The sequence below is a fragment of the Magnolia sinica genome, chromosome 11 (assembly GCF_029962835.1).
Source record: "Magnolia sinica isolate HGM2019 chromosome 11, MsV1, whole genome shotgun sequence".
Taxonomy (NCBI): domain Eukaryota; kingdom Viridiplantae; phylum Streptophyta; class Magnoliopsida; order Magnoliales; family Magnoliaceae; genus Magnolia; species Magnolia sinica.
The window spans coordinates 62,266,048-62,282,625 of record NC_080583.1 but is presented as its reverse complement, the minus strand read 5'-3'; positions in this window follow the sequence as shown (position 1 = coordinate 62,282,625).

The window sequence follows — 16,578 nt, the reverse complement described above, 5'->3', positions numbered from 1 at the left end:
CAAGTGTAGCGTTGTGAAGTAGTATATACTTGGTAACATTGAGGTCGATCCACAATGACTAAATTGGATAAAAACACTATTAAAACTGGATTAAATCTAAAATTATGATATTCAACAAATAAAAGTAATTAAAAATAATAAATGACAACTAAGGATCTCTAATTAATAAATCCATAATGCCAATTTGTCAATACAATTTGATAACTTAATTGGAATTGAACAATAATTCCTTCTAATCAAGAGAAAGCAATTAAACCTATTTAGAACATCGAAACAAGGTATGAACTTCAATTGATTGATTTCTCATGATCTAATTAATTGATTGCTGGGAATTCCAAGCGTCTATTGTACCTGGAATTAACAATAGATTAAGGGATTTTACAAATCAAAACTTTCAGCAATGCTAATAATTCAATCAAAACAATATCAATTCATCATTCAAAACCATAATCCTTAATTAATAATAATTAATAATAAGAATCCATTAAAAGGTTCATCCCTTCGCCTTAGTTAAGAGATTAGCCAAGCATAGCTCATAGCTTAAAATGAAAAATAGAAAAACAAACTAGAACTGAATGATTGAAGAAGAAGAACGATGCTGACGATGTTCTGCCCAATGTTTTAAATATTGTTATCGCGTAATGTATCGCATCCTTGGGATATGGATATATATTAGTTATCGCATGTGATATATCGATTGTATCGTATAATGTTGGGAAACTTGAGAATGTTGGGAAATTGGTCAATTTTTCAATGAAACTTCAGGGATTATTGAAAAAAGACATCAATACACACTTAGAAATTATAACATTACAAGAAAGTACACATAAATAGGGATTTCCTTTGTATGGGGTCCTAATATATGTGTTTTTCAATTGAACTAATGCAAGTATATTCATAGTCTATTCATATAATTTATAAATGTAAGAAGACATGTATGGAAACACAAGAAATACATTCAAAAGAAAAAGAAGAATCACTAGATCAGGTTACATGCATGTTTAATTTTGTTCTTGGATACAAAGATTGCAACTGATTTGTGAGAAATTGAAAAATTTTGATTTTTTCCAAATTTTCACAACTTGACCCATCTCCCCAAAATCTCGAAATTGAAAATCCAAATCTATGAGTTTTCATGGTAAATATGAAAAATCATAGATTTGTAACCATTTGACACTGGTTTAACGTGACTTACAATAAAAATATGGATAAGAAATATAAAAAAAATCTCACTGGATCAAATAGGTGGGATATATCAGTACTACCTGTGCGTTTCGTATCGCACAGGTAGGATACAAGATATATCATGAGATATATTGGCTGATATCGTCGATATTTAAAACACTGGTTCTGCCCTAGCTTTCTCTCTCTCTCCAAGCCTTAATTCCTTTTCCAAACATGTTTAAAAGAGCTCCTTAAATAGGTTTTTCTTCCACCGACTATGAAATTTATGCACTTGCGTAACAGTTTCTGCATCCGATCAGTCGACCAAAAATCATCTACCAAGTCTTTATTAGTTCACTAATTTGTGCACCTATTTCTCAATTACATTAGTCCATGTGTTAGTGAGTCAGTTGAACCCTTAGAAGCTGAAGACTGAAGACACAAGAGGACTTGAAACATTAATGAGTGAAGAATAGGTAAATTAAGGTGTCTTGATGACTCTAACCTTAAACTCAAAACAACCTAGCCTTTAAATGATCCTAACCTTAATAGGTAATTGATCATCCCTTAGTCTTAAGAGCCCAATTGGAACATGATAAGATAGGCTAAAAGTAGTGCAAAGTTGTTATAAATTAAACTACCCAAAATATCAATTTTTTAGTGGTCTTTGATCTTATTAATAGGCTGTTGATAGGTCTCGATAGAACTGAAGGCCAGCTCGATGTGATTGAAAAAAAATCCAGCAACTCAACAGAAAATTCATGGGGTTTCACGATGAGATCGAGGGACAATTTGATCCTATCGAATGGCCTTTCAATCTTATCAAAAGAGCCGTTTACTAACTGTTTTATAGCCATTGCAATACAATTTTTATAAAATGAGCATTTGTTCTTAGGCATTTCTATGGGTTTTTAGTGCAATAGAAGCTTAAGTGATTCTTCACTCATATCCCTGATCTTAAGCTTTTAAACCAATGAGATTCAAGTCTTCTTCTTGAGCATTATTATTCCAATGAGGATTCTAACCTCGATTATGAGGATGGACTTGATCTCCACCCTATTTTAGAGATTAAACATGAGCCTATAGTTAAATCCTTCTCTAAGTTGCCTAGAACACCCATTTAGGCAACTAACTATTAGGAATCAACTAAAACTTTTAGTTATAAGAGATTTAACTATCCTCCTACCACATTAGTCACCTCATTGAGGCATCATAAGTAAAGTAGTTGATCATAAGAGTTGAAGCATTGACATCAACATTAAGGATCGGGGGAGTAATTAAGAAGCTGATTCAAGCACAGGAAATCATTGAAGAAGCATCTCAAGCAAGGCCCTACAAAGGGGCTCAATCTGACAAGTTGTCAATTGTAGAATCCATTCACACTCATTCCTTGTGTAGGATTGAGTGTAAATTTTATGACTCAAACTTGAATAAGTTCTTGTGTCGAATCATGGCTCTTGTGTAAGGCCAAATTCACTGGACACAGGTGTGTACATGTTAATATCCATGGAAGCCTCCGACAGGAGCATGTGTCAGTATCCATGAGAGCCTCCGGTGGAAGTATATATAGGACCTTGGATTAGGACCGCATTCACCGGACATTAATGCATACGTGTTAGTCTCATTGGGAGCCTCCAACGGGAGTATACGTAGGGCCTTAGATTAGAACCACTAGTGGTTGTTGGTTAGGCGATAGAAAACTAACTAAAGTCTCTTACGGGAGCTACAAACACGAATAAAAATGTGTTCCTCTGATATGGGAGTGTACGTGTAGGTTAGTAGTTTGCATAGTAGAGCCATTGTAAAGTTAGGGATAAACCTATTGAAAGCTCCTAAGATAGTGAATACTGGTACACTCGAGGAGAGTAAGTCTATCGGGAGTAAAGTAAGGAAATCGAAACACTATATATGCTTGTGTTTGTGATTATCATTTGAGCATAATTCAATTCATGCTAATGTATTAAATCATATGCTAGGCACTTAACTTGTAAGCACATATGAGCTCAATATCTCTGTAAGCTACTTGTTTAATTATTACATTTATTGTACTCTATGTGATTGGACCCACTTTGGCTTGGAAGCCTAAGTGTAACTTGCCTTCTTAGTTTAAATTGATAAATTACTTTTAAGTAGGCAAGAATTTTTAAGTTGTCCTATTCACCGTCCTTTAGGTCTTAGCCATAATTCTAAGCTCTACTAGGCTTTTGCATGCGCCACGGTAGATAATCGATGAAATTTCATTCTTGGTCGACTGGACCCATCCACGGTTGACTAAACTAGTCTGTCCAGCAGTTTCAAATTTTCCACAGCAAGTCGGGGTTGACTTTAAAATTATGGACTTCTTTTTCTTCATTTCTTTGTCATTAAACATATTCGATTTTTTTGATCTTTCACTTGATTTCTCCAAGGTTCCTCCATACTTGATCTTAATCTTTTGTGAGCTCTAATTCTCCTTTATTAGCTCAGATTCTTCTTGGACCTTCCATTCTTTCCTTCACATATAAAATACATCTAATCAGACCACATTATCAAAAATTTATATGGGAAAACACTACAAAATAGGGGTTAATCATACAAATTTACACAATTATTACATCCCAACCAACATTTTGCTAGTCCCGAGCAAAAAATGAGAAGAAAATTTGAAAATCCAATAAAAAAACCATTTTGAAAGATAAGTTCTGTATACTCATGTATCCTTTTGACTAACCCAAATAATAGAATTTTAAGGCATGCAGTTCTTGTGAATAAGTTGGTCTAATTCTGCCTAGATTCCAATTCACTCATTAGACAATCAAATTGAGTTCAAAACATTAATCAACCAATCGAAAAGTTTCAAACATTGAATACTATGATGCTTTGTGAATTCTAAACTTAACACCAATAGGGGTTACTTTTTCAACAGTATTGATTACATCAACAATCACCAAGAGTGAGCAAATCAACCAAAGGTACTAAATCAAAATCTGACTAATTATCCAGTAGGAATTTCTTTCTTTCTTTCTTTCTTTCTTCTTCTTCTTCTTCTTCTTTTTTTTTTTCATCACATTGACGTCTTTCACACTATCCAATCTTCTTTCTTTCAAACTTTTTTTTTTTTTTTACATATTAATATTTTTTCTTTTTGTATCCCTCTTTTTTCACACAATAATAGGTAGCCAGTTTCGATGTACTTTCAAATTTTTTTAGAGATACCAATGAATAAAATAGTCAAGGTTCAATAGGCTTGGTTTCTAACACTCTAGCAATCATCAAGTTAAAAGATACCATATCAAACTTAGACCCTAACAATGCAAACTAGATGTGAATTTTGAAATTCATGATTCATCAATGTTTTAAAATTCCATTAAAGAATTACTAAAATGAACTCATTTTCTGATCTCTACAAATATATTAGTTTATAGACTTTCAAAATTTCATATAACCAAGTGCCTTATCATTCTTATATTCAGACCACTTTATATCACATGAATACACAAATTCATACCTTGATTTTTTTTCAAAACAAAGTCCAAAGCCCAAAACAACAAAAGATTGACAATTTGAAAGAACTTTCCACAAGAAATACCACCCCCAACCTAAATGATACATTGTCCTCAATGTTGAAAAAGATGGATGCATAAAAATCAAAGCAACATGAGAGCAACTGAAGGTAATAAGTAGATGGTAGAGAGGACCTGAAATGATGAATACTCATAAGTGCTGAAAATGTCTAAGTTAGTAGAAAAGCAAAAACAAAAGAAAAACTACTCAAACAAAATAACCTAATCCACTATTGAAATGAATATTCATCAGACTAGGAAATCAATCTTGGTAAACATGATCTTCCAGAAGGATAAACATCTCCTTTGTGATAAATTTACCAAGGAATTGCTTCAACTGGCATCCAATAAATTGATGGCTCAATAGTCTAAAAGCTTAATAATCAAAATTATAATATGAAGCATCATATTTCTCTCATGAGAATGACAAGGGGAGGTAACATTGGGTTGCTCATTTTCCGGAACACACCTCCTTATAATTTGGTTAGGCACTTCATTTTCTATTTCATTACCATCTTGTATCTCAGGATTAGACTTCTGTGCCTCAACACTTTCTATTTCCATACTCGATAGTAGGGGCTTTGAATCTCTCAAGGAATTCACTGTCCAAAATCTTATTATCCCTAGAATCAACAAAGTGAGCCAAACAAACTTCTAAAGGATTTGAACACAACACATTAAAGACATTCAAATCCAATGTCATGTTGCCAAAGGATAATTTATGACTCCATTCCTGCAACTAATCATGGCATTTGAGGTTGCCAAGAATAGACGTCCAAGGAATGACAAGAATTTGAGTGCTAACAGTCATAAGCTGTTGGGTATCCAAGACAATAAAGTTTATTGGGAAGTAGAATTTTTCGACTTGCACCAACACATTACCTCATTGACATCCTCACGAATCAATCAACAAATTGGAAAGTTGTTTTGGTGGGTTTTAATTTACTAAGTCCTATCTATTCCTATACCAAATAGGGTATGAGATTACCACTAGCTCCCAAGTCGAGAAGTGCTTTTTCAATCCGGGAGTTCCCTGTGATGCGAGAAATAATAGGGCTACTTGGATCTTTGTATTTTGGGAGAGTATTTTGTTTGATAATAACACTCACTTGTTTCATTAAAAGGGCCTTCTTTTATATGTTAAACTTTCACTTCACCGTGTAAAGATCCTTAAGAAACTTAATGTATGACGATATTTGTTTAATGACATCTAATAAAGATATGTTCATTTTTGCTTGTTTAAAAACCTCCAAAAATGTCTTGATTATTAACCAAAGGTTGTTAATGCACTTATTTGTGCATATTATTTGTCAATCACGTGAGTCCGTGTATCATGTAGTCAGTTGAGCTCTTGTAAATTGAAGACCGAAGACATAAGTGGACATGGAGCAAAGAAGTGAAGAACAGGTAAATAAGGTACCTCGATGACCCCAATCCTTAGACCTAAAATAGCTATAGCCTTTAAATGATTCTAACCTTAATAGGTAAACCTTGATTGATCATCAATAGCCTTAGGAGCCCAAATTGGAACATGATAACTAAGGCTATAAGAGGTGTAAAGTTGCTGTAAAATATACTATCCAAAATAACAGTTTTCGAGTGGTCTTCGTTCCCATCGACAATTTATTGATAGGTCTTAATGGCATCAAAGATCACTCGATGGCATCGAGTAGATGCATAAAAACTATCTAGTAATATTTCAGCTGGAAATTCAGAATTTCTTAATCCCATTGAGGACTAGTTTAATTCTATCGAAGGGCTTTTCGATCTTATCAACAGAACCATTAAATTACCAATTTTATAGCAGTTGGAACATATTTTTTATATATAAAAGAGGCATTCAGTTCTTGGGCAACAGATGATTTTTGAGTGAGTAAACACAAGCTCTTAGGAAGTTTGGATCTCAAACTCCAATACAAAGTCCTACATAAGGACGACGAACGTACTCTCCCATTGGAGGCTTACACAACGACTTGTCGAGTTTAGTATTTAAAACTCGAAACCCAATCCTATACAAGGAATGGTTCACAGACACAATGGACTCACATATACTTTCTTACATAAAGTGGATGAGCACCATTAAAGCACCTTATTAAATATCTTCCTAAATCATGAAGCATCTTCAGCTTTCTTGTACCGCAATCGTATTGATGATATGCCTTTAAAGATGTCAAGATTTGGGTTAAGAGTTTGGTGAATAACTTAAGAATGATGGGTCATTATGGTTAGGATTAGGATTCCCAAGGTTAAGCATTCAATACTATCTAGCATAAAGTATTTTCCAATAAATATGGTTGCTAGAGCATTAATGAATGTTGGAGTTCATTATTCAATCCGAGCATTGAATTCTCAATGAATATCTTTAGCACAATGATTGAATGATAAACTCTATGAGGAAAGAGAGCTTGGAAAAATGGGTTTGAGCTAGGGTTACATACACAAGTGTCTCTCTATTTCTCACCATCTTGTAAAGAAACTCCTCTTTCGTATTAGTGGAGAATATTTGCAACGGTAATAAAATGGGCAGAAATTTGTCAGATTTGATGTCATCAATTGGTTATCGATGCCATCGAAGTATCCCTTCGATGTTATCGAGAAAATCAGGAATTCTTCTATTAAGTTGCTTGATAGTTTTAGAGCATCTTGTCGATGTCATCGAGTGGCCTTCGATACCATTGAAGTGTCCTTTTGATGCCATCGAAGGACCTTCAACTCCATTGAGAAAATCTAGATTTTGAACTTGAGGTTGATGGACATTTTGATTCGTTTTCTCGATGTCATCGAATGGGCTTCGATGCCATCGAAGAGGCCCTTCAATGTCATCAAAAAAATCCAGATTTGTGACTTATGGTTTCTCGACATTTTGTTCTGTTTGTTCGATACCATCGAACTGTCTTCAAAAGGTAGTCGATGGGATCGAAAGTTAACTATTTTTGAGTTTTTCTTTTTAACCAATTTTCTTCCCATGACCACTTACTAGCCCATATTAAATGGGTTTTTCTTGTGGGGTTTTGGCTAGATGAAAGATCAAGTTTTATTAGGTGGGTATATGTTTTTGAATAGGTCTTGGTACGCCTTCGATCTTCGAGTCTTTAGTCTTGAATATTCTCTGGGGCTCTCCAGACTCTGTGCCTCATCACTTACACTAATTGACAAAATAAGGCACTTACATTTATGTCATAAATGATATGCTTGTTGTAGGGTCAAGCATGCATGGAATTTCAGATATTAAAGAATAGTTGTTTAAGGAGTTTGCAATAAAGGATTTATGTGCTTTAAAACAAATTCTTGGTATGAGAATCAACAGATATAGAAGAAATGCGAAGATGAAATTGTTATAGGCTGAATATGTAGTAAAAGTATTCAAGCGATTTAACATGGAAGGTGTAGTACATCCTTTGTAAGCCACTTCAAACTCTTAAAGGAACAGAGTGCAACAACACATAAAGAGCATGACTACATGGCTAAGATTTAATATGCCTTGCCCATTTTCAATTTAATGTACACTATAGTCTACACAAGACTAGATGTTGCTCATGTAGTGGGAGTGTCAATAGGTTTATGAACAACCATGGAAAGGAGCAGTGGAAAGCTATCAAATGGATTCTTAGATACTTAGAGGTACTATTGATGCATGGAACGTTGAGCTATGGAGGGTCAGAAATAAGTTCGCAAGGATATGTTAATTCGGATATGGCAGGAGATATTGATATTAGAAAGAGCATTGCAGGGTATGTGTTCACTTTGGGTAGTGCATCAGTTAGTTGGGTCATAGAGTTTCAGAAGATTGTTACCATCTTGATGACAGAAGTGGAGTATGTTGTTGTAATAAAGGCTTGCAAAGAAATGGTATGGTTACATGGTCTTATGAAAGAGTTGGTATGAAGCAAGAAAATTGTAAGTTGTACAATGACAGTCGGAGTGCAATTTATCCAATAAAGAATTTAACCTTTTATTCAAGAAGCAAACATATAGATATCAATTATTATTTCATGGGATCCCTTTTGGAGGATGGAAATTTTACTTTAGAGAAAATTCATACAAGTTAGATCCCTACAGATATGTTGACTAAGGTGGTTATCATAGAGAAACTGAAGTCATGTTCATTTTCTGTTGGTTTTCAAGCTTGAAGACCATGAGGAGATTTACATCAAGTTCTTTATAAAGACATGACTTTTACAGTAACAGATTTAGTGAGAGTTACCTACGATTAGTCTTTAAGTAGGAGATTGTTAGGATTTATGGAGCTTGATCATAAGGGTTGTGTTGCGCAGCATGCTAATAACGCAGTGAACCGAGATCCAATCTCCGGTCTCACCCATAAACGATAAACAGAAAGAAATATAATCCAGAAGTAGAATCAAAACATACAAACAAACCACAAGACAAGATATACATGGAAAAACCCTAAACAAGGGTAAAAAAATTATGGGCGCAAACTTCCCCTATGAAGAAAACGAGATTACAAGCAATATACTAACCTTTTTCCTTAGATGTATAGAGAAAACCCTTTGCCCACACTTTAGAATAACTCCCATAACCCTAGAAAAACCCTAGGGACCCCTATTTATAGTTTAGGCAACTTTCCTTTCTCACCTCTGCGAAAACCAACTCAAAAATCCACAGTCTGTGCAAAATTTGGAAATGAATCTACGTAACCTCGATTGGTCAGGTAGGCGACTCGACTGATTGAGCAGGGGCTTTGACCAGTCGAGCACCTCGGACTCCAAAAATCATAGCTCGCTAGACTTTGAGTTGAGCCAGCCCTTGACTGGTCGACTGGGCCACTCAACCGGTCGAGTAGCCCTGTCCAGATGTGACTCCACATCTCAACAATCTCCCACTTGTAGACACATCACCATAAACCTTCGTCTTCTATATCTAGAGTGCACCACATCCTCGTCTTCAACCCTGAAGACCAATCAAAGTTAAACAGAGCTTCAACTTCTCTTGTGTGACCGCCTTGATTAACATATCCGAAGGATTCTCACTTGTATAAATCTTCTCTAAAGCAATCAATCCATCTTCCAGTAATGAACGTATGAAGTGATATCTGATGTCAATATGCTTAGTCCTTGTTTGAAAGGCTAAATTCTTAGCCAAGTGTATTACACTCTGACTATCACTGTATAGCTTACAATCTGCTTGCTTCTTTCCATGAAACCTTGCATCCACACCATCTCCTTGCACGCTTCTGTAGCTACAACATATTCTTCTTCCGTTATATTGATAGATACTATCTTCTGTAACTGAGAGACCCAACTGATTGCAGCACTACCCAGAGTAAAGACATAACCTATAGTGCTTCTTCTGCTATCGATATCTCCTGCCATATCTGAATCTACGTAGCCTTATAGCTTGATTTTCGATCTACCATAGCACAACCCTATATCTACAGTACTTCCCAAGTATCTGAGGATCCACTTCACAGCTTCCAAATGTTCCTTCCCGGGGTTGTTTATGAACCTGCTAACAACTCCCACTGCCTGAGCAATGTCTGGCCTTGTGCTCACCATAGCATACATGAGACTCCCAATAGCTGACATGTATGGGACTTTAGCCATGTAGTCCCATTCCTCCTTTGTCTTTGCACCTTACTCCTTAGAAAGCTTGAAGTGGTTGGCTAATGGAGTACTAACTTCCTTAGCACCTCCCATATTAAATCGATCAAGTACCTTGACTATGTACTCTGCCCATGACAAAACCAGTTTCTTATTTTCCTTGTCATGCTTTATCCACATCCCTAGGATTTGTTTTGCAGCTCCTAAATCCTTAATGGCAAATTCTGTAGACAATTGTCTTTTGAGATCTGAGATGTCCTTCATGATTGAACCGACTACAAGCAAATCATCAACATACAGAAGAAGGATGATGTACGACGTATCAAACTTCCTCAAATAGCAACAGTGGTTTGTATGACATCTCCTAAAACTGTTTCCTGACATGAAACTGTTGAACTTCTTGTACCACTACCTCGGGGCCTGCTTCAGGCCATATAGACTCTTCTTCAGTCTACACACCTTGTTCTCCTTTTCTGGTGTAACGTATCATGTTGGTTGATGCATGTATATTTATTCTTCAATGTCCCCATGAAGAAAGGTTGTCTTAACATCTAGCTGCTCTAGATGTAAGTCCTCTGTAGCCACTATACTTAAAACCATGTGAATCATAGACATTTTCACTACAGGTGAAAATATTTTAGTGAAGTCAATACCTACCTTTTGTTGGAACCCTTTCACAACCAATCTAGCCTTATACCGTTTCGAACCATCGTGCTCCTCCTTCAGTCTATAAATGTACTTGTTATGAAGCGCTTTCTTACCCTTAGGTAGAGTGACTAACTCCCATGTACAATTTGACCCAAGAGAGTCCATCTCATCATCCATGGCCTGCTCCCACTTAACCCATGTATCTGACTGTAATGCCTATTCAAAACACTCTGGTTCACCATTATCTGTTAGTAGTAGATAATGTAAGGAGGGTGAGTATCGGATCGTGGGTCTCCTCTCCCGAGTAGACTTCCTCACAACTGGTGTCTATAGCTCTGCCTCATAATGCTCCTGTATATGATCATCCTATGGCGCTGTAACACCCGTGTCCAGTAACCCTTTCAACTCTACGAATTCTTTCTCCTCGGCCTTATTTTCCTACACACTGTCCTTATGCATCATTTTTCATTGAAAACTACATCTTTACTTCTGATGATTTTCTTATTTTCTATATCCTAAAACCTGTAGTGAAAATCATGCTGCTTCTAGCCTATAAACGTGCACCTCTTGGACTTCGCATCCAACTTGTTATTGTGCACTGCATCAATGTGAACATATGAAGTGCAACCAAACACTCTAAGATGTGCAAGGTTCACTTCTTTCCCAATCTACGTTTCTTTTGGTAGCCAACCATCTAATGGTGCTGAGGGACTTCTATTAATGAGATATGTAGTAGTGTTCATAGCATCTGCCCAAAACGTCTTAGGCAACCTTGCATGTAGTCTCATGCTCTTGGCGAGCTTAAGGATGGTCTTGTTAATGCTCTTAGCCACACCGTTCTACTGCGGTGTCCCTAGAATCATTTTCTGATGTTTGATTCCATTTACTACACAATACTCCTCAAACCTCTTATTACAGTATTTTCTGTCATTATCTGATCTAAGACATTTTACTATTTTACCTTTTTCATTTTTTACCATAACTTTTCACTTCTTAAATACATCAAATACATCAGATTTGTGCTTTAAGAAATAAACTCACAATTTTTTACTAGCATCATCAATAAAAGAAACAAAACAATGTGAGCCACTAAGAGATGATACCTGTGCCGGTCCACAAACATCATGTGTACAAGCTCCAACAGATGTGTCTTTGGAGCGTGTCCTATTTTCTTAAAACTTATCCTCTTCTACTTGCCATACATGCAATCTTCGTAGAATTTCAAGTCAATAGACTTTAGGTTTGGTAGCTTCTTTTGTGATAATAGTACTTTCATCCCTTTCTCACTCATATGTCCCAGCCTCTAATGCCATAATTGCTTATTCACTCCATTTGATGTGACTGCGAGTGAACTATATGATCCTGAAGTCACGTAAAAAGTACCTTCCTTTTTGCCTCGAGATATCACCAAGGCACCTTTTGTGATCTTCCAGGAATCACTAGTGAAGGTTGTCATATATCCGGTATTGGCCAACTGCCCCACTGAGATCAAGTTCCGTTTCAAACTTAGTACATGTTTGACATCCTTCAGTTTTAACGCCATTCCATCTTTCTAATTTATATGAATGTCTCCCTTTTCAACAATAGTGTACGTCTCATCATCACCCAGGTCGACTTTCCCAAAGTCACCTGACACATAATCATGCAGAACTTCCTTACACGAAGTGGCATGAAATGAAGCACTCGAGTCTATGACTCAAGACTCATTCCTCGCATTAAGAGACAAGATCAACGCCTCTATGTTACTTTCCTCAGATAGATTTACTAAATCCTTCCTGCCTTGAGAGCTTCCTTCTTGTTTCTTAAGCGCCCTGCAATCACGTTTCATGTTCACCTTCTTGTCGCAATGCTAACACCCGTCTTTGTCTTTCGGTCCCTTAGACTTCTTCCTTGACTTAGAATGTCCGTGTTTATTGTCTCCTTTGTTTAGTGATCTTCCTCGTCTCCTTTGTTTAGTGATCTTCCTCTTCCTTCAATGTTTAGAGCATTCCCTGAATCCCCTGAAACTCCTGATGCCTTTCTTCTAAATTCTTCGCTGAGAATTAGATGACCACATCATCAAATTTTAGCTTTGTCGACCCTGAAGAATTGCTCACAGCAATCACCAAACCATCCCAACCGTCTGACAAACTAGACAAGATCAATAACACCTTGACTTCGTCCTCAAAAATAATGCCAATGGATTCCAATTGGGTCGTGACTATATTGAACTCGTTTGCATGTTCAGCCACGCTCCCACCATCTGACATCTTCATGTTGAATAGCTGTTTCATGAGATGAACCTTGTTGGATGCTAAAGGTTTCTCATACATCATAGCTAGGTCTTCTATTAATTCTTTTGTGTTTTTCACCTTGAATATATTGAAGGTGATGCTCTTAGACAATGAGAATTGGATTATTCCTAAAGTCTTCCAATCTAATAAAAATTATTCATCATCTGTCATCTTTTCTAGTTTCTTCTCTTTTCCTCCTAAAGGAATATAGAAGTCATTCTGATACAGATAATCCTCCATCTGTATCTTCCAGAAGGCAAAATTTAAACTATCAAACTTCTTAATTCTGGTCTTCACTTCTTCCGTCATCGCTCCCAATAGAACTAAACCAATAGTTCTGATACCAGTTGTTGCGCAGCACACCAACAACACAATGAACCGAGATCCAATCTCCGGTCTCACCCACAAACGATAAACAGAAACAAAAATAATCCACAAGTAGAATCAAAGCATACCAAGCAAACCACATGACAAGATATACGTGAAAAAACTCCAAACAAGGGTAAAAAACACGGGTACAAACTTTCACTATGAAGAAAATGAGATTACAAGCAATATACTAACCTTTTCCCTTGGATGTATAGAGAAAACCCTTTTCCCACACTTTAGAATAACTCTCACAACCCTAGAAAAGCCCTAGGGACCCCTATTTATAGTTTAGGCAACTTTCCTTTCGTACCTCTGCGAAAACTGACTCAAAAATCTGCAGTCCGTGCAAAATCTGGAAATGAATCTGCGTAACCTCGACTGGTTGAGCGGGCTGCTCGATTGGTCGAGTGAACCCTCGATTGGTCGAGCAGGGTCCTCGACCAATCAGCACCTTGGACCCCAAAAATCATAGCTTGCTGGACTTTGAGTCGAGCCAGCCGTCGACTGGTCGAGTGGGCCAGTCGACCTGTCGAGCAGGGCACTCGACTAGTCGAGTAGCCCTGTCCAGATGTGACTCCACATCTCAACAGGTTGTACTGTTCATTCATCCCGTTTAGAGAGAAATTTTGTAATTTCATATGGAGTTTTTTTTTAAAAAAAATATAAATCGAGTTCGTTTGGGGTTATATATATATATATCTATATATATATATATTTCGTTATGAGAGAGAGAGAGAGAGAGCGAGAGAGAGAGAGTCATCATTGTATAAAGAGCTGCTTCTTCATTTTTTTCCCTTTGAGCATAATGGATCAATGTGAATATGTGGTCGTATCGAAAGGGAACCACATAAATCTCTAAGTTATGATTTACATATTATTATTATTATTATTATTATTATTATTATTAATTATATCGATGTTATTGTGTGTGTGGTCGAGAAGAGATCTCTTCTCCCAATAGGATTATCATATCCATCCATATACACACCCATTTGCGATTATGATCTATTCATCTTATCATTGCCCATGTATAAGCTTAACCCATCATCAAAATTATGATTTAATAACTCCACTCACAGATACATATGCATATACACCTTTTCATATATTCTGAGCTTATACACCATCACACACTTGATCTATTATTGATCTAAACTATTGTGAATATTCTTTACTGACTGATTAAGCTATCTAACCATCCAATTTCAATATGGACCATTACAACATCATAAAATTGATAAAGATATAATTTGAGCCCTTTACATATAATCATCCATGATTCTAAATCTTTCATTCTTATCTTGATATACTAAAAGGTGATTTACACCATTAAAATCCAATTACAACAGCTACAAACACCCCATTAATCATTTAACATTTTCTACAGTGTACGTAATCCTACCCTATACTATTCATTAAAAAGCCTACTCATATAAGTCTGATCGCCTTGGAAATTTAACGAATGATCAATTAACCCAATTGAATCATACACTTTTAATCTCGATATCCAATTCACAAGATCTACTATCTATTGGAACTCTCATAGATATATTGGATGACCCATTCAAAAATCAAATAAAGACCATCCTTATGATTTATGAATGACCCCCAGTGAATATACAGGTTTATATTTTATATCGAGAGATGTCTGAGCCTATTTCCAAATATTTCAAATTATCCAAGGAGAGCCTTATGCATCTTGCAGTTTCTAAAAAAAAAGGATTTGGTGATCTTGTATACATGTTGTACCATGCACCTTCACTCAATAAGATCATGATTTGACTATTAATCTAAGTGAATTACCATCCATCTATGCTTAGGCATCTTGAAAACCTTACGAAACACTTGATTGACAATTTTAAAGGAGATCGTACCATTAATTTTGAGTTTAACTACTCCTGACCACTCAATTAAGGATGACTAATCAGAATTGATTTCTAATGATTTGAAAACATGCACTAAGTGGGCCATTGAATATTCTGAACTACGATCAAACCATGAGCCACCTCGACTATTTCTGCTTGTGAAATTGAGTCCACGAGCGCACGTGAAAGGACATGCCAAACCAAAACAATAATCCGAATGAAACAACAAACTCTTTTCATTTTCCCCTTACATTTGGAAGTGATTTACCTGTGATTCATGAAAAGTTTTCTCCAATAATAAAAGCCATCCATTAAGATGATCTTGGTCATTTAATTTTGAGAGCACAAACACCATTCATCGTAATTATTGAAGAAATGCAGTTTTCACAATCAATGCTCTTACACAAAGAGGATATAGAAGTGTTGAGGCATAAAAAAGAGAAGAAAGAATTGAAGAATAAAGAAGATAAATATGAAAAAGGTGGAAGGAAACAGAAACTGAAGAAGAAAGAGTATCTTTAAGGGGGTTTGCGCGGGTCCACGCAAACCATATTGATTGCATGGGTTCGCACAACCAGTAACATCAGTTGCACGAGGTCACGCAATTGGTTTTTGGACTTGTTGTCCATGAATGATCAGAATCAATGAGAGGTGGGTCCCTTGGCACCAAGATCGAGGTTTCACACATGTGGAGGTCTATAAATACCCCATCCCCTTCTCATTTAGGAGGATTGAAGATTTTGGAAGAAGTGTAGAGCAGCAGAGAAGACTGAAGGTAGGAATGTAGAGAAGCACACCATGTTGGTTGTGTGGGTCCACCAACCAGACTGCCATGCAATTAGTAATGATGAAAGGTTGAAATGCTGCCAAAATGATCAGGCTTCAGTTCTTCCTCTGTCCAAGCTTCGAGAAGGGAAAACAACTGATCGGATCCTCACAATATTCCTCTTAAAGAGATGATCAAATCATGAGTCGAAGTGCTGCCGAATTTGACATCCGGATTCCACATTTGAACTTTGTCAATTTTTGTACTCTAGATAATTTATCTTAGAATCAAGGGACACCTGAGGATGTAAATGAACTCAGTATTAATAATACAATGATTGTTCTTAATGTACTCTTTCTCTGTTATATTTGAATAAGATAATCTCCCAAA